The sequence below is a fragment of the Pipistrellus kuhlii genome, unplaced genomic scaffold, assembly GCF_014108245.1.
Source record: "Pipistrellus kuhlii isolate mPipKuh1 unplaced genomic scaffold, mPipKuh1.p scaffold_m20_p_3, whole genome shotgun sequence".
In the NCBI taxonomy this organism is placed as follows: domain Eukaryota; kingdom Metazoa; phylum Chordata; class Mammalia; order Chiroptera; family Vespertilionidae; genus Pipistrellus; species Pipistrellus kuhlii.
The window spans coordinates 75,102,274-75,128,774 of record NW_023425529.1 but is presented as its reverse complement, the minus strand read 5'-3'; the positions used below and the strand labels follow the sequence as shown (position 1 = coordinate 75,128,774).

The following is a 26,501-nucleotide window of genomic DNA, read 5'->3' as shown; positions in this document are numbered from 1 at the left end:
ACAGACTAATGCAGACTGTTATCAGTATTCATGTCTATCCCTACTGCACCAGACTCTTAAACTGTCAATAGTAATCGTAAGGGGAAACCCCAATTCTGACTCACCTGAGAATATCATGCTATAAAATCATGCTCTAAATTTATGTAGGCACTGGATAACATTTTATTGTTTGCTCATACTTCAGTTTATTTAATCTGTCCATTCTAGTCCTTAGTTTTCCTCAATTCTGGCTGGTCACTGTAAGTACTTATTATACATGGAATATTAGGATGCCATTGATCTTAATTCCTCCTTCTTCTAAACTTCAACTTTTACTTTTCTTTCACACTTTTTTTTTTGCATCTTTCACCTATATCAGAGAAAAAGATGTTCCCCTTTTCCCCAAATTAACCACCTCTATCTTTTTTAAATCCTACCTTCTTCTGACTTCTTCCATTCCCCAACATTCTCAGCTCATTTCCCTTGACCTCCTTCTTCTCTGCCATCAAAAATACATAAGTCAAAAAATTGGCCCTCAATGACTTGGCTTTTGGATGACTGGTAAATTGGTAAGTGAAGGATATCAAAGGTAGCAAATATATGTTTCATGAATAATGAAAGGATAGGAACATGAATGTAGTAAACTTCTTAATTACCAGGTAGTTTTCCTGGCATTTCTACTGCCTATCCTCTTTTGCATTAATTTAAATCCTCTATATCATCCTCAAATCAAGTTCAAATCCTCAAGAACATTTAAATATGAGCTTTCCCTTTTTCGATTCTCTGGAATTTGGATTTAGAGCTATTCTCTATATGACCTAGATTATACAATATTTGGGGTAGAAAACAATGCTTTATATCTAGAAGAATACATGGTGCTAAATACTTCCTATCAAATGATGACATCTAACCATTGTGCATTTTTCACCTATAAAAATTTTCCATGTGACCTGAAAATCCTTATTGTAGGCTTTCCTATAATCATACTTCATTTAATGCAGCAAATGGAATTAATTTGTTGCCAATAGGTAACAGTACTATGTGGTTTTCAGCTAAGAAATGTTTCTCTTGACTTCTCTCTAGTTATCCAGGTTGATGAAAATTTGAGAACATATACAACTACTTTTTAATGAAGCATTTAATATTCCTCCTCCTCTGCTTCTCTATACCTGCCAGTTCTCTTTAGTACTTTGCAATGACCAGAACTGAGGCATTCACACACACACACACACACACACACACACACACACACACACACATATGTGAGTGTGTGTGTTTATTTGAAGAAATGATATAGTTTTCAAATATTCTGCTATTGGATGTCTTTATTTTGTCATGTTTCTAGTTAATATGTAACAGATACTTTAAAAAAATATTTTATTGATTTTTTTACAGAGAGAAAGGGAGAGGGATAGTCAGAAACATCGATGAGAGAGAATCATTGATTAGCTGCCTCCTGCACACCCCCCACTGGGGATGTGCCCGCAACCAAGGTACAAGCCCTTGACAGGAATCGAACCTGGGACCTTTCAGTCCGCAGGCCTACGCTCTATCCACTGAGCCAAACCGTTTCGGCTGTAACAGATTCTTGAGGGAATAAAAATCTCAATGTTTCTTCTACACTTGATTACACTGAGGATTTTAGAAAACTGTCTCCATGAGTTACACATGATTTGTTCATGTTGATCAACTTATCAGAAACGATGTCAACAGTTTAGATTTATTCCTCTAGAAGGAATTATTTTAATAATTTGCAAAATACATTATTTTGAATATACTGCCTATCTTCAAACAATGTTTACAACGTAAATAGTAACTGGCCATAGGATTTAAATATTTTTAGAAATTATGCATTGTAACTAAAAAGATATTCAAAGAGTAGTAAGAGAATTTTTAAAAATTAAATCTCCTGACAATACATTGCATTATTATTGCAATAATAATTAGATAGATCAATTAAATCTATGGGATGAGGTCAAACATTAAGAAGATATGGTTATATATCCAGTAGCATCTTTGAATTCCAGTAGCTCCATTTTTCTTAGGAAATGCTAATTAAGTGTTCAAATATTTTATTGATTTTTACATTGAGACATATGGCATTGAAACATAAGGAGATTTCAATACTAAACCTTAGGGAGAAAAAAAAAGTTCCTAATGTGCAGTTATTTCTATATTGCTTTCAGCCTTTATTGTAACTTAAGGAATGAAAATATAGAAATCAAACTACAGAGTACAATCATCTTGACTACTATTGTAAATTATCGTGACTCACATTTCATGAAAATAATACATATATGTATATAACCTCTATAAGTAAAATCTCCATTGAAATCTTGTTCTAAATTGAACACGCTGAGTAATTTTTCATGACCACCACACTTTGAGTGTATATTTTATAATTTGGAGCTGCAACAAACCCACAAAGTGAACAGATTCTAGTTTAATCTGTTATCCATTTCGCTAGTGCACTATAGCAACGATACATACATACAGTATATTACTTTAATGTCACATTCTTGATTGCAGTGGAAGACATAATTCAATTTTCTATTGTCATTTCCTTGTAGGAAATAATTGGACAAAAGCCAATTATTCTTAAATGTCTCTAGGCTGTTTTGAAAAGTTAATATGTTCTGCTAAGTTTTTTAAATAATGTCAGGAAGGGCTATTGTACCACACCAACCAATTCCTTAACAGTGACTAACGAAAGGAAAAATTGTGTCATTCTGCCCAGTGCTAACTTTGCCGGTCAAGAGAACAGCTCACAACTTGGTAATGTGTTTCCTGGTAAGACAAATTAATTAAAAGGATTATTTTCAACAGGATTAACTAGGAGTTTTTGCTTTCTAAACTTTTACATGTTTTGTTTCTAAGCCTTTAAAAATAAAAGCTATTAGAGAGTGAATATGCCTAATATATTCTTTCACATCACCGGTATGCTTTAAAGAAGACGTTACAAATAGTAATTTTTCCAGTCTTGGAATTAAGAGAAAGGAGGAGACTGCAGAACGCATCTTTTTGCCCTGGCTAAGTGGTACTGAAAACAATTCTGACAAGGTCTCTGCATGAAGCCGCGGTGGTTAGTGCAAATAGAGCAGATGGAGCGCGGCGTCTTAGGTAAGACACTAATCTTCACATATCTGTGCATCTGTGTGTAGGAAGGAAAACCGTTTTATGTTTAAAGTAGATGTCAAGATGGGTGGTTCTGATTAACTTGCAAGATCTCTTGAAGGTTGGGCAAAGCAAACTACCCTTTAAGCATCTAAATTCCGCGTGTTACTCGGTGTTTTTTTTTTTTTTTTTTTTTTTGTCTTTTCCCTATATGCAAGGGTGATGGGGTGAAGACGGTACCAGTGAACTCTAAGAGCCAACAGTTTGGCATTGGTAGGAAAGGCAAACCCAAAGGAAGAAGACGCGGGGGTTTTAAGCTCTGGTCCGTTGTGGCCTGCGGGCACCGGGCACGCCGCTTAACCCCTTGAGCGCTGCAGAGGGATCCCCGGCGGCCAGGTCGGCCCCCAGCGACCGGGCAGGGGCGTCGGGCACTCATAGGGAGGGAGGGGAGGAGGGGGGCTCTCCTCTCCCAGAAGGAAACGCCTTGGGAGGCACTTGGGGTGTTGTCCGGTTTGTGCGTCACGGCCCGAGACAGGACAACGAGTCCAGTAGGGAGTGAAGAGAAGCGGCGAGGAGCCTCTCAAACCCGCAGACAAACACGGTCAGCCCGAACCTGCCGGGCCTGGAGCGCTCGCCCTCCCACGCCCGCGGCCCCGCGCCCGGGCTCCGGAGGGGCGCGGGGCCGAGGGCGGCTCGGGCGGGGCCCCAGGTGGAAGCGCCCGGGTCCGCCCGCGGCGGTCGGCGCTCTCCAGCCTCCGCGGCAGCGGGAAGACCCGGCCCCACGCCGCCGGCCCAGCAGCTGGGACTGACGTCGCCGCCGCCCCGCGCGCCCCGGCCGCCCCCTCCGCCCTCGCCGCACCCCCCGCGCGCTACGTCATGGAAACACGGACGTCAGAGCCGCGCGGCCAATCGCAGGCGGCGGCAGGAGGAAAGGCGCTTGAGACAGGGGGCGGGGGCAGCGGCGGGTCGGGGCGCTCTGGGAAGGAAGAGAGGGAGGGCCGGGCGGAGGCGTGGGCCCCCCGCCCCGCACTCCAGCAGCACCCTTTCCGGGCCGCGCGGCAAGGTCTCCCCGCCGGGCGCGCGCTCGCTCGCCGGCTGGGGGCGCGCTCGCTAGGTCCTCCCCTTAAACGCCCCCTCCGCGCCGCCGGGCTCCCAGTCCCGGTCCCCGCCGGGCTCCCACCGCGTGCGCGCGCTCCCGCCCGCCCCCAGGCTCCCCGCGGGCCGCGTCACGTGACCGCGCCCAGCCGAGGCGGCAGCGGCGGCGGCGGCGGCGGCGGCAGTGGCAGCGGGAGCAGCTGCGCCGCCGGCGTGGAGCGGGAGGCGTGTGGGTGTGAAGAGAAGGGAGCACCAGACCGGAACGGGTGAGAGTTCTCTCCCCCTGCCCACTCCCTCGATCTGGCGGGCCACCCGGTGCAAACGGGGCTCCAGCCCTACGCTGCGAGCAGCCCCCCTCGTGCTCGGCCGTCCGCCGAGTGGCCGCGGGCCCCGCCCCTAGCGGGCCGGGCTGCGGTGCTCCCCGAGGGGTCTGCACCCCGCCCGCCGCTGCCTTTGCGGATGGCGGCGGCGTGAGGCTGGCGGGGCTGCCCGTGCGGAGCGCGGCGCGCCCTGTGTGCGGCTTTGCGGAGCCCGGGAGGCGGGTCCTGCGGGGACCCGGGCGGCCACTCGGCGGCTGCCGGGCTCTGGGCGGGGGCCGAGCCGGGTGCCGCCTCCTGCTCCGCCGCCTCCTCTCTGTGCAGCGTGAGTAGGGAGCCCCGGCTGGTGGACGCTGAGCCTCTCCACTCCGCAGCCTCCTCCCCGAGGTGCACCTTCACCTCCGCGCGGCGCGCTGAGCCCTGCGAGCGGGCTGCGGACCCGCCGGGGACCGAGCCCCGGTCCTCCGCGCTCCCCGCTGTCCCTCACCCAGCCCCGACCCCCTGCATCCCCCCCCCCCCCCCTCCCTTCCTTGTCTCCTTTGGAAAATGGTTCCTGCTGCCGGGCGAGGTGAGTGACGGCCGCCTTCCGCCCGCGGCCGGGGCGATGGGGCAGGTCACCTGCGGGAAGGCTGGGCGGAACTCGGGGGTCGGGGGGTCCTGACAGCCCCGCGCCCCAGCGCGGCTTCTGCAGGTCCGGGAGAAGTTGGCGGGGGCGTTCGGGGGGCCTCTTGCAGGTTGCGTTCTGCTGCACCCACACGCGCGATCGGAAAGGTGAGCGGGTGCCCGGGGTGCGCCCGAGCGCGGTCCGGCCGGGAGTCCCCGCCCTGGCCCGGGGGAGCGGCCCGGCGGGGCTCGGCGTGGACACCCGCCGCCCCGCTCCCCTCCGAGCCGCCGCGGCTCAGCAGTGGCTCATCCCGCCGCCCGCCGCCCCCGCCCGGCGCGTGGTGACCTTCAGGGCAGCGGTGCCCGGCGCTCTCTCCCCGCGCCCCGAGAGGGTCACCCCTTTAATCCCCGGCTTCTGCTCCCTCCCCCCCTCCCCGGTCTCCGACGGGGACCCCTCGCCAGCCTCTGTGTGGGGCTGGTTGACTGATTCTTATCACACGACGGCGTTTCCCGGGGACTTGGAGAGCCGTCTCGTCTCGCCTTTCCCTCGGCGTCTCCTGTCTTCCCCAGCCTCCCTCCCCAGGATGTGCCCGGCTGCTTCCGATTCGCATTTTTTCGATTTAGTTTAGGGTGTTGGGGGTAGGGGGGGGGGTACCCTGCATCCTGCACCCCTTTTTGGAAAGGGTCAGTGAGAAGGAACGGGGCTCCAGGTGCGGGGCTGGGATGTGCTCCGTGGGTTACATCTTGCAGGAGAAGCCTGTGGCTGAGCTGGTTAGCGACCCCTGGTTCCGCGCCTCGGTCACCAGCCAGGCGGGTCTGGGTGCGCATTTCATTCACCAGTTTTCTACGGGGCTCGCCTCCTGTGCGGGGCAGCCGGCTGGACGTCCAGGGTAGGGGGTGCTCAGGTGGGCTGGAGGGGTCTCTGAATCTGCCGAGGGCTGGAACCTCCTCCGCAGGCGTATTTTTTTTTAATTTTTTTTTTTTTTTTACCTTTCTCTGGGGTGAGATCGCAGCAGCCAGCCAGCCACTTGAGCTGCTATGCATTCCACTTTTCTGGGTTTATTAATAATCTAATGGCTCCTATTGGTATCGATTGCTGTTCATGATAAATTACTTATGGATTTTTTTTCTTTTCATACGTGTGTGTAGGTATATGGTTGAGTCTGGGCTGTCTGCCTTTCAACATGGAAGCCTTTGTTGTGTTTAACCTCCTCCACCTGAGGACAGTCTTACTTTAAAATAACGCTCTTGTGCGGCGTGGGCGTGTTTTATAATAAGAAAGTACTTGTAAGGATCTGCTTTGTATGAGGCTCTCCCTTGAACAGAGGGTGTGTAACCCTTTGGATGGGGGCCCGCAGGAGTGAGTGGAGGGCCTTCACCGCTTGCCCTGCTGCTAGCCTTCCCCAGGCTCCTTATCCCTGTGAGTGAGTGGCAGAGACGGATTGGGGGAATTAGTAGGATTGGAGGGGAATCTCTTTTTGTATTTGGCCTTTCTGCTGCTGGGTCCTCCTCCTCCCATCTTTTTTTTTTTTTTTTTTTTTCTCTTTCCCTTTTTCCACCTGATGAGTTCAAATTTGAAGCAAATAGAAACATGTTCTTTAGAGGAGCCTTTGAAAGCTAGTATATGAAATGGGCTTATTTAGCCATGATTTCAGGGGGATGTTTTTAGCTTCTACCTTGCTTTGGGTGAGACAGTTAAATTGCTGTAATTAAGGGTGAATCTCTGTCCTGATTTTGGCTTGGGTGTAACTGCTAAGATCTTTGAAAAAGTGTTATTGCCTACCATATAGTCTGCAAAAGTGAGTCACAATCGGGTGAGTTGAGGACAGAGCGCCACATTTAATTTAAAATTTCATGATTTTGTTTTATTAAAATGGTGAAAATTCAGAGTACGCCTTCTTGATTTTTATTGCAGTTGTCATTACTGGCATCCTCATTTAGATGTATATGATTGTTTTGTCTTATTTTCCTGTAATTCTTGACTCCTTTAGGGGGATTTCTGCAACTATTTGGAAAATCATGGTTTTTAAATTGAGGCTTGGGATTAAATGTAGGATTCTGAGATGAGGTGAGAAACTTGATTTATGCTTATGATAAAAATAACAGGGCTGGTGATATCTAGACACTTAGAAAAAGAAATAAGGAAAGCAATAACTGCATTGTAAGTGGCACCTAGCATGGACACCAAATAAGGGTACCTACCAGCATCATGGTGGTCTTACCATTATTTATTTATTTTTTTTAGCTTGTGTGCTATTAACATTCTAAAGTAAACATGTGCAATTATTAACCTTGCTTGAATAAGGTTTAGTAATTCTTTTTGTTATTCATCCTCCAACAGTTTGCTTTTCCTGGTTTTACTTGAGTTTTACAATTATTTGTTTTTAAATAATACAGATAAGGACTTGCAGCAGGACTAATACGCAAAGTTATTAAAGACCATGTTGAAACAAGTGGTTTCTATGTATCTTCTCATATATTACGTATAAAAGAAAATGGAGTTTTTAATGCTTAGAAATCAAATGTATAGTGACAGTTGAACTGATGAGTTTCCTTCCCTGCCCACTTGCTCGGTCCCCCTCCCTCCCAAGTAAAAATAATTAAGGTACACTATCTCTTTAGGCACAGAAGAAACAGATTTATTAGCTCTCAAGTAATGAATAAATTAATGTGTGGATATTCCCAAATACAGTTTTAATTATAAATCACAAGCTATTATTGTCCTGTCTGCATTTAAGTTTCAACACTTGATTCCTTCACGAACTATAATAAAACATGAGCTATTTAGCTATAGATAAATTTTATTAAGTTAAAGCTAAACAAATCTGCTTGAGGTGAAAGGTGGTTTATGCTTTTTCAATCTGCAGAATATGGCCCCAGGTTAAAGGACATTATTTGAGCTATTAGTTTGATATATGCAGAGTAATTGTACATTATTATGCACACTTTGATAAAATCCTTTATTTGGGGATATCATTTTTTTTTACAGACATGTTAACTTCATTTTGGATGAAACAGACTCTTACCATATAAATTGAGTTGTATAGTTCCACAGGTTTTAAGAGGAATGGCTAATTACAACTAACACTGGTCTTTTTCAATACTACTAGTAGAAAAACAGGAGTTATTTGCTCTTTTATTTCCTGTTATATTTTTACACATACATGCAGTTGAAACTAGTTGTTTTCACTTTTTAATTTTGGAATTTTGTAAAGATTGAGCAAAAGAAAAAATCCACAAAGAAAAAAAGGAATAAAGATCAGAAAGCGGAAACTTAAGAATTATATTTTGGTTAAGAATATTTACTCACCTAGTTGAAAAAGAGTAATTATTTTCTAGTAGGTGTCATGATATTTATTCAATAGAAGGGTACTGAGTGCAGATTACTTTGGAATTTATAGAATCTGAGATAACATTGAAAGAAAATGATAAAATAATTTTGGGAATAATTTTAAAAAAATAAATAATGAGATATTTTTTAGCTTTTCAGGTGTTTTGTAAACAAACATACATTGCCTTGTTAAAATTTATTATGAAAATTGTCAAATATATGGGAGTAGAGAGAGAGAATGAAAACACCAATTATGACAATTATCAATTCATGGTCTATCTCAGTGGTCGGCAAACTCCTTAGTCAGCAGAGCCAAATCTCAATAGTACAACGATTGAAATTTCTTTTGAGAGCCAAATTTTTTAAACTTAAACTTCTTCTAACGCCATTTCTTCAAAATAGAAATGGCTATGGTATTTTGTGGAAGAGCCACAATCAAGGGGCCAAAGAGCCGAATGTGGCTCCCAAGCTGTTTGCCGAACACAGGTCTATCTAATATCATTTATATCTTTAAACAATAGATGTTAGAAATGGGAACATAGGACAGGTAACTGAATTGATTTCTTATATTTATAGTTTACAGAATATAACAAATAGTATTCTATATCTAATTGAATCTGAAGGGTTAGTTTTTTTGCTGTGCCCCTAAAATTTTGCTCTCTTGATAATGCCTTTGGTTTATAAATTGCTTTACAATGTTTAAGAATGTATTGACATAGTATCTTATATGATTCTCACAACATATGATCCTGAGATGAGTAATCAGTTGAACCATCCTGCCCCCAGCCCTGCGGCTGCCCTGGAAGGTAAAATGACTTGTCTAGGTCCTAAGGTCATATAGCTAACCTCCAGATTACCCAGAGCTACTTTAGGTGGCTTCTGGTTTTTGCTCCATTGCTCTTTCCATTATACATGTTTATGTAAGTTGGGTAAAGTTATATGAATGGATGAAAAATCAGTTTCTGACCAGAGTAAATTTTGTAGTGGAATATAAACAGGTTTGTTTAGGTTTAGCTTTATAAGTTTAATCATTGCTTGTAATTGGTATAATGTAAACAGTTCATGCCCTGATTTACTTAACATCTGAGTAAATAAATATGAACATATTTGAAATACTGTGCTTTTAATATTGTGGATTGGATTATTTTTAAGATAGCAGTTCTGTTTTCAAACACCCGTTGGTCTATAAAATTATTTAGGTGTCTCTTAAATCTTGAGTCAAAAATAAAATGGTCTATAAGTTTCTTCTTTTAATTCCTGCTATAAATTTTTTGTGTCCTTGTTGTTGTTGTTTTCCCCCCCAAAACATGTTTATTACCTAAATCTTTTTGAAATATTAATCTGTGAATGAAATTTAGTTTAAAAGGCTCTTAAGCCAGGAGATTTTAGTTCTTGAAATTTAAAACCTTATTATAAGTCTAACAGGGAAGGCAGTGGCTCTCCAGTATCAGTGTGCAGGAATATCACCTGGGGGCGTTACTGAAAGTGCGGATTCCCTGGCATTGCTTCTGCAGTTCTGATTCAGCATATTTGGGTGGGGCCTACTAGTTTGCATTTTGAAAAACATCGATTTTGAATTTATAACTAAGTTGAACTTACGTAGTAGAGAAGTTTTTATAAATTAGCAGGACATCATTGTTTGTTTTTTTTTTTTGTTTTGTTTTTTTACTTTGAACGTAGCAGAATCAGTGTTTTCAAAGTTTTGACTATTATAGCCAGGTTTGATTTATATATTTGGTGGTTTTGTGACAATTGTAAAATTGATAAATTGAAAATATTTTCATTATAGGTATGCATTGTCTTCTTTCAGAAGGTCCACCTGTGATTGTATATTGTTACTTATTAAGCACTGTAAACTCCTAGACAGAAATTGTTGTTGTTGTTTTCATGCCTCAGTCTCTGCCATTTTCAAGTGACTTGAATGGGGGCTTATTTTTGTAAAAATAATGCATGCTGTGTCAAGATAGTACTTATGTGTATTTATGCTCCTAGTTTAGCTCTTATTTTTGTTAGCAGAAAAAACATTGGCTTCCTTCAAACTAAAAGGACATAAACTGGTGAATAAGTAGTGATTCTTACTAGTTTCAGTAAAAAAGGAGCTGTTCCTTCAAAAACAGCAGCTTAGTACCTACTTATCTTTAAAGACTATTAATGATGTAAGACTAAGTGATAATTTAACATTCTGTGCATTAAAACAGAAGTTACTGCTATTTCACTTAAATGGTAAATTTAAGATTATACTTCAGTAATCTATTGTAAGGTCCATTTGTTATAAACTGATCTGACTTTTTGAACTGCTTTATCTACTAGTATATACACATATGAATTACTTTCTATTTAAGACCAGTTTTAAAATGCAGTTGCTTTTGCTTCATTTATAACAATACAGTAAATAGTTGCATCTATTAGGTCTAGTAATAATTAATGTCGTTTTCTAATACTTTTTAAAATCGAATTTATTTAAACAATACAACAAAATTTAATCAACAATATAGTTGCTGTTGTTTTCTACTACTTGTGCCCAACGCTCAGGAAGCATTTTAATCCCTCTGTTGTAAAATTCTTGTGATTTTGATGCAAAAAATTCGGTCAATACATTTTTGAGGCATTCTTCATTATTAAATTGTTTTCCAAGAAGAAAGTTTTGCAAAGAGCGAAACAAATGGTAATCGGAAGGGGCAATATCAGGAGAATATGCAGGTTGAGGGAGAACTTCCCATTCCAACTGGCGCAGTTTTTCAGCAGTGATTCTTGCAGTATGCGGTCATGCGTTATCGTGGTGAAGAATTACGCCCTTCCGATTAATCAGCGCGGGTTCTTTTTCTCTTAAAGCTTGGGCTAACCTTTCCAATTGGGCACTATACACTGCACTTGTAATGGTTTGGTTAGATGGTAAAAGTTCATAATGAAGAATTCCTTTAAAATTCCACCAAAAACACAACATCACTTTTTTTCCACATGCAAGTCAGGTTTTGGCGTGGGCTGCGGAGCCTCATTTTTGTCCAACCATTGAGGCCGACTTTTCAAATTAACATACAGCACCCATTTTTCATCTCCGGTAACAATTGGCTCTAAAAAACAGCAAACGGTTTTGACGAGAGAGGAGCGAACTGCAAATTGTGACTCTTTGATTACGGTTGTTGTCGGTCAACTCATGAGGAACCCATTTTCCAAACTTTTGGACTTTGCCAAGTGCACGCAATTGATTGGAAATTGTTTTTTGTGAACAATTTAAAGTTGTCGCAAGCTCTTGTTGGGTAATTTGAGGATTTTGCACCAAAAGAGCTTGAAGAGCTTCTTGATCAAAATTGGACACACGGCCTCGACCACTCTTGTCACCTAACGAAAAATTTCCCTCGCGAAATTTCTCAAACCAACGCTGGCATTTTCTGGCGCTTACTGCATCTTGACCAAGAGCACTACAGATGTTTTTTGCAGCCTCACTTGCTTTTCTTCCTAATTGGAACTCGTAAAGCATGCAGTGCCGAATATGCTCTTCATCCGCCATCTTCTTAGCCCTAGTTTTGCAACAAAAACCAAACCAAACACAAACTTTTTCAAGCAAAACTTGTTAATTGCACTTCACACGTTCTGTAGCTACCACGTGTTTGAAGGTTATGTCAATACAAGTCAACGCCAAGCAAGATTTTAAACGAATGTTAAAAACGACATTAATTATTACTAGACCCGATATATTTAAAATACATATTGTAATGAAATTAATTTCAAAGGTTTCTTGGCTATGCCTTAGGATATATTTAGGAATCATGGGTTATAATTAAAGATGATTGTAGGAATTTAAATAAAGTTTTTTGCCAGTGGAATCCAGATAAACTATGGATAAAGTTTTCACCAAGTTCTTTTAAACTCTTTTTTTAATTAAGGTTTTTCTAGGAGTGTATCACCTATTTCAAACAGTATGCAATGTTTTTAGTTACCTCTTTATTAAGGATATTATTTGGTATTTCTATGTAAGATAATTTCAGACAATATGGTTTCTCAAAATGTTGGATACCTGCTTTGTGTTATATTACTGTCACCTAGGCCTCTGGGGAAGGAATAAGGATAGGTTTGAATGGACCAGTGCTTGCTTACACTGTGAAATCTGAGATTTTACTGTTTAACTGTGAACTGGTATAACTACTATAAAGATACATTTAGGAGTAAAAGTTATTTTTTTCTTTAAAGTAAATCTTAAAAAGGATTTGATTGTTTAAAAAATGTTTTTTAAACAATTGATTATTAACAATGTAGATTTATTGTTCATTTTATTCAGTGAGTTTTCTCTCAAGAATTTCAAACAATCTTCGCTTTAGTCTCTCTACCTTTCATACTTGTGTCAGAATTTATTTTTTTGTTGTAGCTTTTCTGCTGTCATTTCTCCACTAAAACTTTCAGTGGTTCCTCATTTTTCTTTTTATCAACATGCAACTTGACTCTGGAGGCTTTTAATAAAATAGCTCAGTGTTTTCTAAAGTGTTTTTTAGAATACTGGTTCTAAAAAATATTAATAGAGGTTTTGTGGGGACAGGGAGCAAAACCAAAATCCAAGATAGGCTGGTTTATGCAGTTCTCTTATTTGGGACTTCACCCATCCTTTGATACGCTAATATGGACTGAATCTACCTAAATCTATTTCGTGTTTTGCTCCCCAGTTTCACAGAATCTCTTTGAGTTGAGCATCTCACCTGATGTTTTTATATATTACCTAACCAGGATCATCACTTTGTACACCTTCATGGGGTACTACTCACATAGAACACAGGATGAATCAAGTTTCCTGGGAATTGAGAGCAGTGTTGCAGTACTGTGGTACTGCTGACTGCTCACTTACATGACACTCACATAGTCTGGCAGTGTCCTACCTACAATCCTGCTCATTCCCTTTGCTGTGACTTTAAGTGGGTTCTTCCTGTCACCTGATAAATGTTCCCATCCTTCAAAAGTCAGCATTAGTACACCTTTCTGTCATTACTGGTAATTTTTTTTTTTTTTAACTGAAGTTTTCTACATTTGTAATCTGGACCATACACTTCCCATTCATTATATATCCTTTTGTTTTGGTCAGTATGTTGAATCGGTATTTTTTTGCCATATTGTTTTAGGACTTAGGCATTTGTTAAGGTAAAGCAGATGAGGTTAAGGAATTTTTCTTGGAGATTTTCTAAAGCCTTCTTACCTTTGAAATTTTAACTTTGCCCAGATGGATTCATAGGACAACCTGTTTTACTCTGGAGAACAGCTACATTTCATAGAATGTCGTTAGGATAATAGAATTTAGCTTCTGTATTGGAAATCTTTTCCATTTCTGAATTCCAATGCAGTCACTAATTTGCTTTAGAGTTTATTCTGATTATATGCATTATAATAGTTAAAGTTCATATCTTAAAATGTCCACTTTCACTATTCACTGGGGTGTGACCTCTTTTCCTTTCATCTGGATTGCTGTTCTAAAAATGTGTTGGATATGTGATCAATTAGCATGTTGCAGTACGTAAAATGCCATAATTTGAATCATATACTGCGGTTTAAAATTTAAAATATGACATTCTTGTAATTGCTTTTCATTGATCAGAATATCATGGGGCTCAGTTTTTAAATCTCTGTTTGCTGCAGGTTAATAATTTTTTCTGAGAGATCTTTTCCATGAACTGAGGATTAACTGTTAGCTTGTGACTTGGTGCAGAATCACTATAGGTGTCAGTAAGAAGTGTAGGTATGTGGTCTCCACTAAAGTTTAAATCATAATGATATGTTTTGTTTTGTTTTGTTTTTCTAACTGCCTTCCTTAGGTCCAGAAAGGAAAATCTATACTAGACTTTTATCATTTCTCTCTCTCTCTTTTTTTTTTTTTTTTTTTAGATTTTATCACTTCTTATTGAATGTATATGTAATTTTAAACATATAAGTGATTAATATTTATATATGCTGGTATTTAATATGTAAGCCATTATTGTAAAAAAAAAAAATGCTTGGAAAGATTGCTCTCCAGAAAGAGCACAGCTGAAACTGTATAGGTGCACTCCTGTTGAATGTTCTTCTGATCCTTTTAAGTTTTATAGACTTAATTGTTGGTTGGGTGTTATAGATGGGATTCTAAGACCTACTCTTTCTTTAACATTGAAGTAATTATTACAATAAAGTTGTTGATCAAAAGAGGGATGTGCAGTGTTTTGGGTAATGAAAAAAATAAAAAGAAATCTGTGAAGGCAGAAATCAGTGGAATCGGCTAAAGTGAAATGGGTTAGGATTGGTCTTTTCCTATTGAATTGAATTTTTACATCTTTTCCTATTGAATATTGAATTTTTACATTTTCTTATTGGCACACATGAGGATGATATTAGCATATACTCTGTCCTACCTTGCTGATACCTAGAGCTATGCGAGGTTTTCAGTTCCTTCGCTATAATTCTGTCCTCCTCTTCTCTGCTTATGCCCATGCCGCAAATCAAATGAGTGATGCTTTATGCTGACTCACAAACTTCAGACACTTACTTTGGACACTCCTGACAACTAATACTGTGGTGGAGAACTGAGTTAAAGGGCACCAGTGCTAATAGGAAGCGGGTTGAAAACAAGGAACTCGAGTCTGTGAAGTGGGAAGGTGATGACACATCAGGAAAAGGAGATCCTCTAGCATCAAACCCTCTGATGTCTGGTATCAGAAAAACAAACAGCAGTCATTCATTCAATGCAAGTATAATGGATTTACGATAAGGTTTAAATCACCTGCCTTTGACCTTACACTCCCTTTTCTTACATACGAAATTGAACATTGTAACTTACCTGATTCTCTTGCCACAGCATTCCTTTAGCTAGGAATGCCAACCTTTCTCAGAGCCTATGTATTTGTATGGTATTCTTTGTGCCACTGGACCTAAAACTTCTGATTTTGGTTTCTATTCTGTATTTTTGTTTTTAATCTTAAATTCTCTCCAGATTTAAATTTGAATTTAATCCTCACCTTTAAAAGGCCAAATGACCTTGGACAAATCACTTGGTTTTTTTGTTACTGCCCCCCCAAAGTACAAAATATAAAGTCAGGGAGTTTTATTAATATTCTTTCTTAGAAGGATGTCTTTAAAAAAAAAAAATTGTACGGACATAGTAGGTCGTCTTCACCCTACTCCCACCCCAAATTTTCAACCATTCAATTCTTTTAGGTTTTGCCTTCCAATATTTTCTTTTAACTATCTTGTTATCGCTTGATGTTTCATCTTGTAGTTTGCTATGAAGGTAATTTAGCTTTTCAATAAATTTATAAGATTTCCAATTAAAGATATAGCACTTAACTCAGCTCCTTGCCAAAAAGTATCCTCCAGTGGGAGGAAGTGGAGTTTACATATTTATGTTAAGGTTCTTAGCCTTCTTCCCTTCCTGAACTTTCAAATGTTGACCAGAGTTTGTCTTCTCTGAGGACTCTGACCATATTGAGGGAAAGGAGCTAGAGAGTCTGACATTGGCTCTGTGCTTGTGTGAGGGGGTTGTGTAAGGAAAATGTCATATAGACCCCTGTGTTTGTAGCAGCATATTTACAGTAGCACAGTTTTAGTTCCCATCAATAGATAAGTGGATAAAAAGCTGTGGTACATTTATACAATGGAATACTCCTCAGCCATAAAAAAGAAAATCTTACCTTTGGGGACTGCATGGAAGGACCTAGAGGGTATTTATGCTAAGTGAAATAAGCCAGTCAGAGAAAGACAAATATCTTTAGGTTTCACTTATATGTGGAATCATGAAAAAATAAATAAAATAGAAACAAGACTCATAGGTACAGGGAACAGACTGACAGCTGTTAGATGGGAGGAGAAGGGAGAGCTGGGTGAAATAGGTGAAAGGATTAAGCAAAATATCAAACAAACAGAAATCTTGTAGACACAGACAACAGTATGGTGATTGGCAGAGGGAAAAAAAGGTGGCAGGGGGAGGAGGGTAGATTAGAAGAACATAAATGGGATAAATGATAAAAGAAGGGGAGCCTAGATTTTGGATGAACATATAAGACAATATACTAATGATGTACTGTAGAATTGTATATGTGAAACCTACGTAATTTTATTAACCAATGTAACCCCAATAAATCATATTTAAAAAAGAAAATGTCTTGCCAGTCACCCTACAATGAACCCCATAGTCAGAAATCCCTACATGTGAATCCAGAACTCTTAAGAAGATTTATGTATTTATAGCCTTATTAAGGTATAACTGAGATACAGTAAGCTGCACATATTTAAAGAGAAAAACCTGAGTTTTGATGTATGTATACTGCAGTGAAACTGCCACCACAATCAAATTAATGAGCACATCCATCCCCCTAAAATTTTCTTGTGCCTTTTTATAATTTTCCCCTCTTCCCCTCTCTCACCTTGCTTTTTCCTCAGGGAACCACTAATCTGCTTCTGTGATTATAGGATCATTTGAGTTTTCTAGAGTTTTATGTACTTGGAATTGTATGTGTTCTTTTTTTGGTCTGAAATTGATTCAACATAATTATTTGGAATTTATCCATGTTACATATATGTAACATGTTCAATCTTTGTTATTGATGATAGGATTTCATTGTATAGGTATACCACAATTTGTTTATTCACATTTTTGGTTTCAGTAACGTATAGTGTCTGTTCAGGTATTCTATCCCTTTTTAACTAGGTTGTGTTTGTCTTATTATTGAGTTGTACTTTATATACTTTACATAGCTGTTCTTTGGGGAACATTTGTGTTTGTACTGAGGGTGGGAGGAAGAACGGTATTTAAAACTGTGGACAAGGTGTTCCAAAAACATATATATACACACTTTAACAACTGGTAACTCACATACTTTTCACTCCTTTTCAGATTTAACTGATTTAAAATAATGGGTAAAGCCAGGCTAAACTTTGAACAAAGGAAATTTACCCACTAGACTTTATTATGGGGATATATATAAAAGATAAAGTCTATGGTACAGAACCAGCAACAGTTGAATTGAGGGCACACAACTACTGAACGAAATGATGCTTGTGATTTCATTGCTTTGCATTATCAGCAGTGCCTGGACCAGAACAGTCAGTCATCAATTTGAAAACTGGTATCAACAAAAATTATTAATATCTCTAGAATTTTTAAAAATTTGAAAATGAAATATATGTTAATAAACACTGACTTTATAATCATTTAAAGTATGTATACATTTTGGGGGGATAACCTATCCTATCTAATACAAAAGTAATATGCAAATTAACCATCACTCCACTACACAAGCCACACCCACCACCCAATCATGAGTGAATATGCAAATAAACCCAACCAAGATGACTATAGAAACAGAGAGCAGAAGGGAGACTTGGGTTTCCCCGGCAATGGAGGAAGCCAAGCTTTCTGCCTGCCCTTGCCAGCCTAGGCCTCCACTCAAGGCTACAAAGTTTCAGTGATAGAAGATACGTAAATCCAAACAGAAATGGCGACAGCCACGGAGCTGGAACGAGCAGGAGGCTAGGGTTTCCTCTGGGAATGGAGGAAGCCAAACTTTCTGCTTGCCCTGGCCTGCCTTGGCCTCTGCTTAGGGCTACAAAGTTTCAATTATAGAAGATATATAAATCCCAACAGAAATGGCTGCCAACATGGAGCAAGCAGAAGGCTTGGCTCCGCTCCAGGCTACAGTTTCAATTATAGAACATAAATCCCAGATACCAAGGCCTCCCCTTGGGTTGCCAGGGGGCAAACCATCAGAGGCCCCCCGCCCAGGGAAGGCCCCCCATGCCCCAAGGGAACCCCTACCCTGATCCGGGACATCCTTCAGGGCAAACCAGCTGGCCCCCATCCATGCACCAGGCCTCTATCCTATATAATGAAAGAGTAATATGCAGATTGACCATCACTCCAACACATAAGATGACTTCCCCCATGTGGACACATGATGGCCAGCAGGAGGAGGGCAGTTGGGAGGGATCATGCCAGTAAAGGAGGGCAGTTGGGGGGGACCAGGCCTGCAGGGGAGGGCAGTTAGGGGCAAATAGGCTGGCAGGGGAGTGGTTAGGGGGTGATCAAGCTAGTAGGCAGAAGCTGTCAGGAAGGCAGGCAGGTGAGTTGTTGAGAGCCAGCAGTCCTGGATTGTGAGAGGGATCCCAGATTGGAGAGGGTGCAGGCTGGGCTGAGGGACACCCTCCTCCCCCGTGCACCAATTCTGTGCACTGTGCCTCTAGTATATACATAAAAATAAACTGAAAAAGCAAGCAGGAACATGGTATTATTTATAGAGATGGAGTTAGGTACTAAAAGGAAAGGTGCCTGCCTCTTGCCTCTGAGGCAAAAGCCAAGTAGGGGTACTGAAAGAACTAATATTTTAAAAAGACAAACAATGCATGTGTAAGTTTGTCAAAACCAAAAATGAATATGTCACCTGTCACTCAGTTTTTGTGTCTCTGCAGAAATCATTATTACTTTGAATAAAAGAAACCATTTTCACAAAAGTGTAAGTGGGTAGTGTAGACTTGACTGAAAACTACTACTTTAGCAAAGACGATCAACAGACAAGTTAAGAGCCTCGATTTCTTCTTTAAGTTGTCCTTCACTTTGCAAGTTCAAATTCATCATTCCTTTATTTATGTGGAACAGTTGGTTGCCATCTGTGGTTTTTTTTCAGTTTCCCCTGAGATGTTCCTTACTACTACCACCACTCTAACACCCGAAGCAGCTCATAAGAACACATGAAGACATTGTTTTCCAACTAATTACATATAGCCCTCTTTCTCTTCTAAGAGTCTGATATATTATTTCTTCATTTCTCTGGATAAGTGTATATTCTTTTTAGTGTTAAAGAGTTTAATCCCATGAAATGTTGACTTGAGAGACTCTAATAAGTCTGTTGAGTACATTTTTGTAGGTGTGTCTTTACAATTGACCATATTTTAAAATTTCAGACCCATCATTAATTTCCTGTCTTCCCTTTGAGGAACTTGGTACTTGACTGAATGTCTTCCTCTTGCTTTCTCTGAAGGAAACGGAATCTCAGAGGAAGACAGCAATCATCTCTTAAAGGATGTTAGATTGCAGAAGGGGAAAAATGTTCTTTTGCCAAAGTGCCATGAAAAATAGACTACCTCTAAAATACACTAGATACTCAGATAAAAGATATTTAAAATTACTGAAAATTTAAAATTAATACCTGTGCAGCTACTTTCTATCTGCTAGGTACTGTTTTAATCAACTTACAAATATTAGTCTATTTAAATGAGTGGGTTCTCCTTGTGCACTGCTGGTGGGAATGCAGACTGGTGCAACCACTGTGGAGAACAGTGTGGAGTTTCCTCAAAAAACTGAAAATGGAACTCCCATTTGATCCAGTAATCCCACTCCTAGGAATATTTCCCAAGAAACTAGAAAGAATATATGCACCCCTATGTTCATAGCAGCACAATCTACAATAGCTAGAATCTGGAAACAGCCTAGGTGCCCGTCAGCAGATGATTGCATCCAAAAACTATGGTACATCTACACAATGGAATTCTATACTGCCATAAAAAAGAAGGAATTCTCATCATTTGCAGAAACCTGGATAGAACTAGAGAACATCATGCTGAGTGAAATAAGCCAGTCAATGAAAGAGAAATACCACATGGCCTCACTCATTTATGGATATTAAAGAACATTATAAACTGACAAACCAAAAGTCAGATATAAAGACAGTAAAGCAACAAGCAGACTGTAAAATTACAGCGGGGAGAGTAGGGAGATCTGGGGGAGATAAGAGATCAACCGAAAGACTCGTATACATGCATATAAGTACAACCAATGGACACAAAACTCTGGGGAGGGAGGATAGGTATGGGAGGGGGGGCAATGTTAAAATATGTATACAGATAATAATTTAATAAAAAATAAATTAAAAAAATGAGTGGGTTCTGTGTAATTTGGGGAGAGATATTCTCTACTGAAAAAATATGAGAAGGTCATTAATGATTTTAAAGGGAACTCCTAAAATACAGTGCTTACATAATCTTTTTACCAATTAAAAATGTAACAGCCTTAGCTGTTTTGGCTCGGTGGGTAGTGTCAGCCTGCAGACTGAAGCGTCCCAGGTTCTATTCTGGCCAAGGGCACATTGCCTGGGTTGTGGGCTCGATCCTTAGTAGGGGCAGTGCAGGAGGCAGCCAATCAATGATTCTCTCTTATCATTGATATTTGATAAGAGAGAATCTATCCCTTTCTGTCTAAAATCAATTAAATATATAAAAAAATAAAAACAAAAAAATGTAACAATACTGATTTTTAATGTTTGGAAAATATAGAACATAAAAATGAAACAAGATCATTCATAATTCTATCTCTGAAAAATTACTCAGCTTTAACATTTTGATTTATTTTTGATCTCTTAAAAAATTTGTACACCTAGTACCATGCTTGAAGTAATGTGGGTGTAAATGTGTGCTTTGGGAAAGCTTTATATTAAAAAAGCTTTATATAATTTTCTTATGTCATTAAATGTTTTTCATCAACACCATTTTAATGAATGTAATATTCTATCCCATCACTATTCCCTTATTGTTGGATGTTGGGTTTTGAGTTTTTCTTGTGTTAAATAACCCTCTAGTGAACATCTTTATTTGTAGATGTTTATCTTAATTATGATTGTTTCCTTTTAAATGACTGGGTTAAAGAATTGGGTGGTTTGATATCTTTTTGCTAAAACTTCATTCCAGCTTCCTTTCTGTGAGGCTTGTTAGGTATTTGGGATTGTCTTTTCCTGCTGTATGTATAGTTCATGCCACTCATTTCTAGGTCTCTGCTAGTTACTTTCTCAAATTATCATAGCACTTTTAAAAATTCACATTTTGGTATTGTTTATGTGTGTGACATCTCCATGAGATGTTCATTTTGAGAACAGGGATTGTTAATCTTTCAGTCGCTTGCCCCGGCACAATGCCTTATATCTGTGAGGTTCGTAATAACTCTTGAATGAGCATTTTGTGTCTAGTCTTGAATTTGAATCTACTTACATCGGACTCCAGCATAACCCTTGTTTTGTCTTTCCTAAGAAACTGTAATATGTTTTAGGTATTTTTATCTTTTTTTTTTTTTTAACTTTAGCTGAATGATACTATTAAAGATGAGAAATATTTTGTTAAAACTAGGCTACATAAATTTAAATCTTCCTGACACAATTCTACCATCTTTGCTTTTTAAGGATAGGGTAGACTTTACTAAGTGGAATATAATACTAAAAAGTCCTATAGAAATGCAAGTTACTTTTATTTCAAAATGAATAAACAGCTTTTCTAAAATACTTCTTTACAGATTAATATACTTCTTTTCTATAGAGGAGACAACTCTACAAAAATTGAACATATAAACTTTTAAATGCAAATATAAGTTAAGAGGTAATCCAAAAGAGTGAAGGTTCTGTATTGTATATGAAATAAGACTTAGAAGTTTTAGGAAAGTGTCCTAGCAGACACTTTCTCTGACATTGTATCTGACTTCCATTAATCCTCAGAATTTGAGTGGAAAACCTAAAGTTTCGGATAAATATATTCCTTCAAAAACTGTTTCTGTGATCACTGAGCTAGACAGTAACAATTGTGACCTGCCAAGAGAGGCTGTTATGCAGAGCTTCAAGTCGGCCTCAGTCAGTGTGTCTAGAGTTCCTTCTGTTTCTTTTTTTGTGCAGTGATTCATCAGGTGCTGTATGCTTCCAAGGAACCAATGTAAGTGTGTGCACATGTCCCCTTCCTGGTCTTTGATCTCGACTATAATGAAAAGGGATATATTGTTTCCAGCTATTCTTAAACATAGAAGCAAGGCATTTTGGAGTCAGCTGCCAAACCTTTAAATCTCCGTAGTTTAGCTATCATGGTCTCCTGATAGTGCTGTCTGTCCTATTATTTTGAAGGATTTTTTTTTTTTTTTTTAAGTTGCTCTGAGCTCTGCTTGTATATTCACCTACAGCCAAGGTAGAGAGCCAGGCTTGAGTTCTGAGTTGCGTCATAATCTTGGACTTGCCCCTACTATCTTCTTTCTTGATGTATACCTATAGATTTAGTATGAGTGTTTCCCCAGGCAGAGGCTGCATGAAGTGAAGGAGAGAAAACTCCTTTGAGAAGATTCTTTGACCATGTTCCTCCTCAGTATGCAGTCCTAGGTAGCCCCAAAAGGCGGGTGCCACAGGAAGTTGAAAGGAAGAAATGTTGAGTGGTTTGGGGGGGTGTCCAGAAAGATTATCGTTTAACTTAATGCTGCAAATGTACTCAAAGAATTTGGAGTCATCATCCAAAGTTACAAAATTGTAGTTGTATTGAGGATTTGAAGATGACAGTTGTAGGAGTGGGATGTATAGGGAGGGAGAGTAGATTATAGACTTGATGAGTCTTTTTTTTTAGTTAGTAGATAATATATCAATTTATATGTATTTTATTTTCTTGTTAATCCTCACCTGAGCATATTTTTTTTATTGATTTTTAGAGAGAGTGGAAGGGAGGGGGAGAAACAGAGAGAGCGATAAACATCCATGTGAGAAAGACACATCAATTGGTTGCCTCCTGCACGTGCCCTGACCAGGGTTGGTGATCAAGCCTGCAACCGAGGTCCATGACAGGAATCAAATCCATGACCCTTCAGTCCGCAGGCTGAGGCCTTCCCAGTGAGCCAAACCGACTAAGACCGTATATGCATTTACTGGACACTTAGCATATTAGGCTTTTATTCTATAGGACATTTTAATCCTCACCCGAGGATATTTTTTCATTGTTTTTTTAGTGAGAATGGAATAGGGAGAGAAAGACAGAGAAAAATACCAAAGTGAGAAAAACACATCTATTGGTTGTCTTCTGCACGAGCCCCATCCAGGACCCAAGCTGGAGAGGATCCTGCAGCTGAAGTATTAATATGTGCCCTTGGCCGGAGTCAAACCTGAGACTCTTGACAGTCCACAAGCCAACACTATTTACTGAGCCAAACCAGCCCACGCTGTGATATATTTTGTATATCAGACTCCCCTTGCCTAAATCCCCACACTGCAAAATACTGCTCTTCCTGCAAGACAACTTTAAAAAATCTGTTTTTTAATGAGGCATTCCCCAGGTTCCCTAGGCAGGGTCATTTCTGTGAATGTTGCCATCAGTTTATGTTAAGTCAGCATTTCTTTGGTTCTGAAACATTGTTAGAAAATAAGTTATCCATTTAATAATAGTTGTGGAGCATAAAATTAAAATTAGATATACATAAATAGTTGTACTTACTGACAAAAGCATCTAATAGGCACATTCTTTAACATAGGAATATCTTGAGTCCAAAGCTTTCTGAGTTTTAAGTTATCTGATTCGTTTTGGCCGTGGATTAAGAATGACAGCATGATAACATGCTGCTTTATAACCTTTGTTCTCTGATCTTAACCTCCTTAACACGATTGACCTTTGAGACTTAGTTAAGTATGTAGATTTTGTTTACATTTTCTGTTGCTTAAACTCAGTTTTTAAAATTGTCTTTTTAATGTTTGTTTTGTCCTTACCATAATAGTAACTCTAAGTGCTAATGCATAAAAAGGATACACTACCCTTTTTTAGTTTGAAAATCCTGTGATTTTTCCCAGAGGTGGCAAATTCTGTTCCCTTTAATTGCTTTGCCTGGCATGTGACAGGTATTTGTGTATAAACTAGCTTTTGGTTTCAGTGTTACTTCTTAATTATAGACTTTTGAAAGGTTGTGTAAGAAAAAATTAGGGATTCAAATTCCTATCAACAACATGGAACAAAGGATGGAATTTTCCGTTTTATGGGCTAAAAATGCGGGGAAGTGGAAAGAATGATTCCTGTAATATATTTGAGCCAGGGAGATGCAATATGTCTAAAATACCATTTGTCATATTTATGTGATTGAAAGTCCCTCTTTCTAGAGAGAAAGTTCTTCAAGGGCAAGGTCTAGGTAGGTGGTAGTTATATCCCCAGGACCCTGGCATATTGTGGGTTTTAAGATGAGTAGTAATCCTGAGTGATTTACTTACTGGTTTGTTTGACTTTTTAAAATTGTCCAAGCTAATTTTGTGGTATATTGTTGGAAGATTTTTGTGTAAAATATTTAAAATAAATTTTTATCTTTATAAGGATAAGCTTCAGCTTAATGCACAAATCTCATAACCCGATTCTGCTGAATAATAAGAATAAGGGCTTTCAACATGAAGAGCTTGAGTATTACGCTAGTGACTGCCACAGACTTCAGATCATTGTATTAGTTAAAATGAATTTGGCTTAGTGGCTTTAGTATTTGAGGTCATGAGGATAAGAACCTGTTTGTTTTTTTGTTGTGTATTTTTTTTTATAGAAGAGGACTGATTGTCAGAAGCACGTTGCATGTGACAGTTGTTATTTATTCTGCATAGCACCTCTGCAAATAAGATGAAGGCTTCTTTCTCTGTACATAGAGATAAGTCAGTTCTGCCCTAGTGCTGGCAGGTGGGTATAGCTCTCTTAACTCCCTAGTCAGCTGCTCTTTCCGCTGTAGTACACAATTGAGTGTCTGATATGTTACCATCAGGTTAAAGTAATGCCAAGAGCTAGAATTTTTTCTTTCTTTCTCTTTTCTTGCATTTAAAAAGTTCTTGAAGTGCTTACCTATTCACCTAAGATTTGAGGAAAAATGTGTAAGGGGTTTGGTTTATTCTTATTGACTGAAAAAAGCCAAATTTAAATCTAGATCTGCTTAGGTTGTGGGAAGATTGTGCCACACATTTAAAGTACCAAACACTGAAAACTTGATATTATCCTGATCTTAAAGTGAGAATTTATGCTATTAGAGACTTTAGGAGGAAATAGTAACTCTTGATGAAATGTGGTATTTGTGATGATGGGGGTGGGGGACAGGTAAGGAAGGTCTGTAGGAGAAAAATATAACCCTCAAGATCCACGAAAGCACTCGTGTCAAAACTAATAAGTGGTAAATAATAAATGGTAAAGCTCATGTTTATTAATTTTATATATTTTTATTGATTTTTTACAGAGAGAGCTAGAAATGTTGATGAGAGAGAAACATCAACCAGCTGCCTCTTACACACCCCCTACCAGGGATGTGCCCGCAACCAATGTACATGCCCTTGACCGGAATCGAACCTGGGACCTTTCAGTCCGCAGACCGACTCTCTACCACTGAGCCAAACCGGCTTCGGCTGTTTATTAATTTTTTTAAAAGCATAATTCTGTTGAACTCATCTCATAAGATTGAACAACTCATTTGGGCCTAGGATATTCACATTATGAATTGACTGAGAAGAGTATACCTTTCATGCACTTGCCTGGGATAAAAAAACTTACGTAATATCACTTTTTTTTTTTTTAACCAATGTCTCTATAACATATAGTGTGTAAGCCACCCACTTATTGGTGAAACTTACAGAATTACTCTTGATAATATATGTTTAAAAAAGTGAAGATATGCTGTCATTGAGGATATTTTCTTTTAAAAGTGCCAAGCATTAAAGAAAATTTCAAAATAGTGTTTAAGATGTTTCCAGAAATGACACTTATTAAAATGACCTAACATAATTTGCAAAAATAAACACTTTTAGGCTTTATATGTTCTGATATATATTCTGGAGTATCAGTTATTACTTTACTAGAGGCTCAGTGCATGAAATTCGTGCACTTGGGGGGAGGGGTCCCTTAGCCTGACCTGTGCCCTCTCGCAGTCTGGGAACCCTCGGGGGATGTCTGTCTGATGACTTAGGCCCACTCCCCACAGTGCCCTCCCATAGGGAGCGGGCCTAAGCCATCAGCCAAAATCATTAGTGCTGCTGCGGGGGCTTGTGGCTGAATGACCTGCATTGAGCGTCTGCCCCCTGGTGGTCAGTGCATATCATAGCCACCAATTGTTCTGCTGTTCCATCTATTTGCCCATTAGCCTTTTATCATATAGGATAGTCATACTGCATAGTAAGCAGCATTTAGGATAGATTCTCAGTAGTTACTTTTTAGTAATAATCCAAGTATCTAGAAAGTTCATCACTAGGATTTCTGTACATTTTGTACTTAATCTACAGATAGTCAAGCAGTCGATATGAATTTATTTCAAAAATTGAAATTTGGGTTTGTGGTAG

The 26,501-nt window shown here is 39.6% G+C and overlaps 1 protein-coding gene across 11 annotated transcripts in view; it reads left to right on the top strand.

The window, feature by feature from the left end:
* The first annotated feature begins 4,342 nt into the window (after nucleotides 1-4,342).
* The window catches only part of ATP2B1 (ATPase plasma membrane Ca2+ transporting 1), a 135,462-nt gene continuing 113,303 nt past the window's right edge, over nucleotides 4,343-26,501 (top strand). For 8 of the 11 annotated variants that reach the window (XM_036458671.2, XM_036458675.2, XM_036458670.2 and 5 more), the window contains exon 1: nucleotides 4,343-4,454. The gene's annotated coding sequence lies outside the window, so the exon portion shown is untranslated. Of the gene's footprint in view, nucleotides 4,455-4,822; nucleotides 5,074-26,501 lie in introns of those variants that run through there. The other 3 variants (XM_036458668.2, XM_036458666.2, XM_036458673.2) reach the window with 1 other exon arrangement.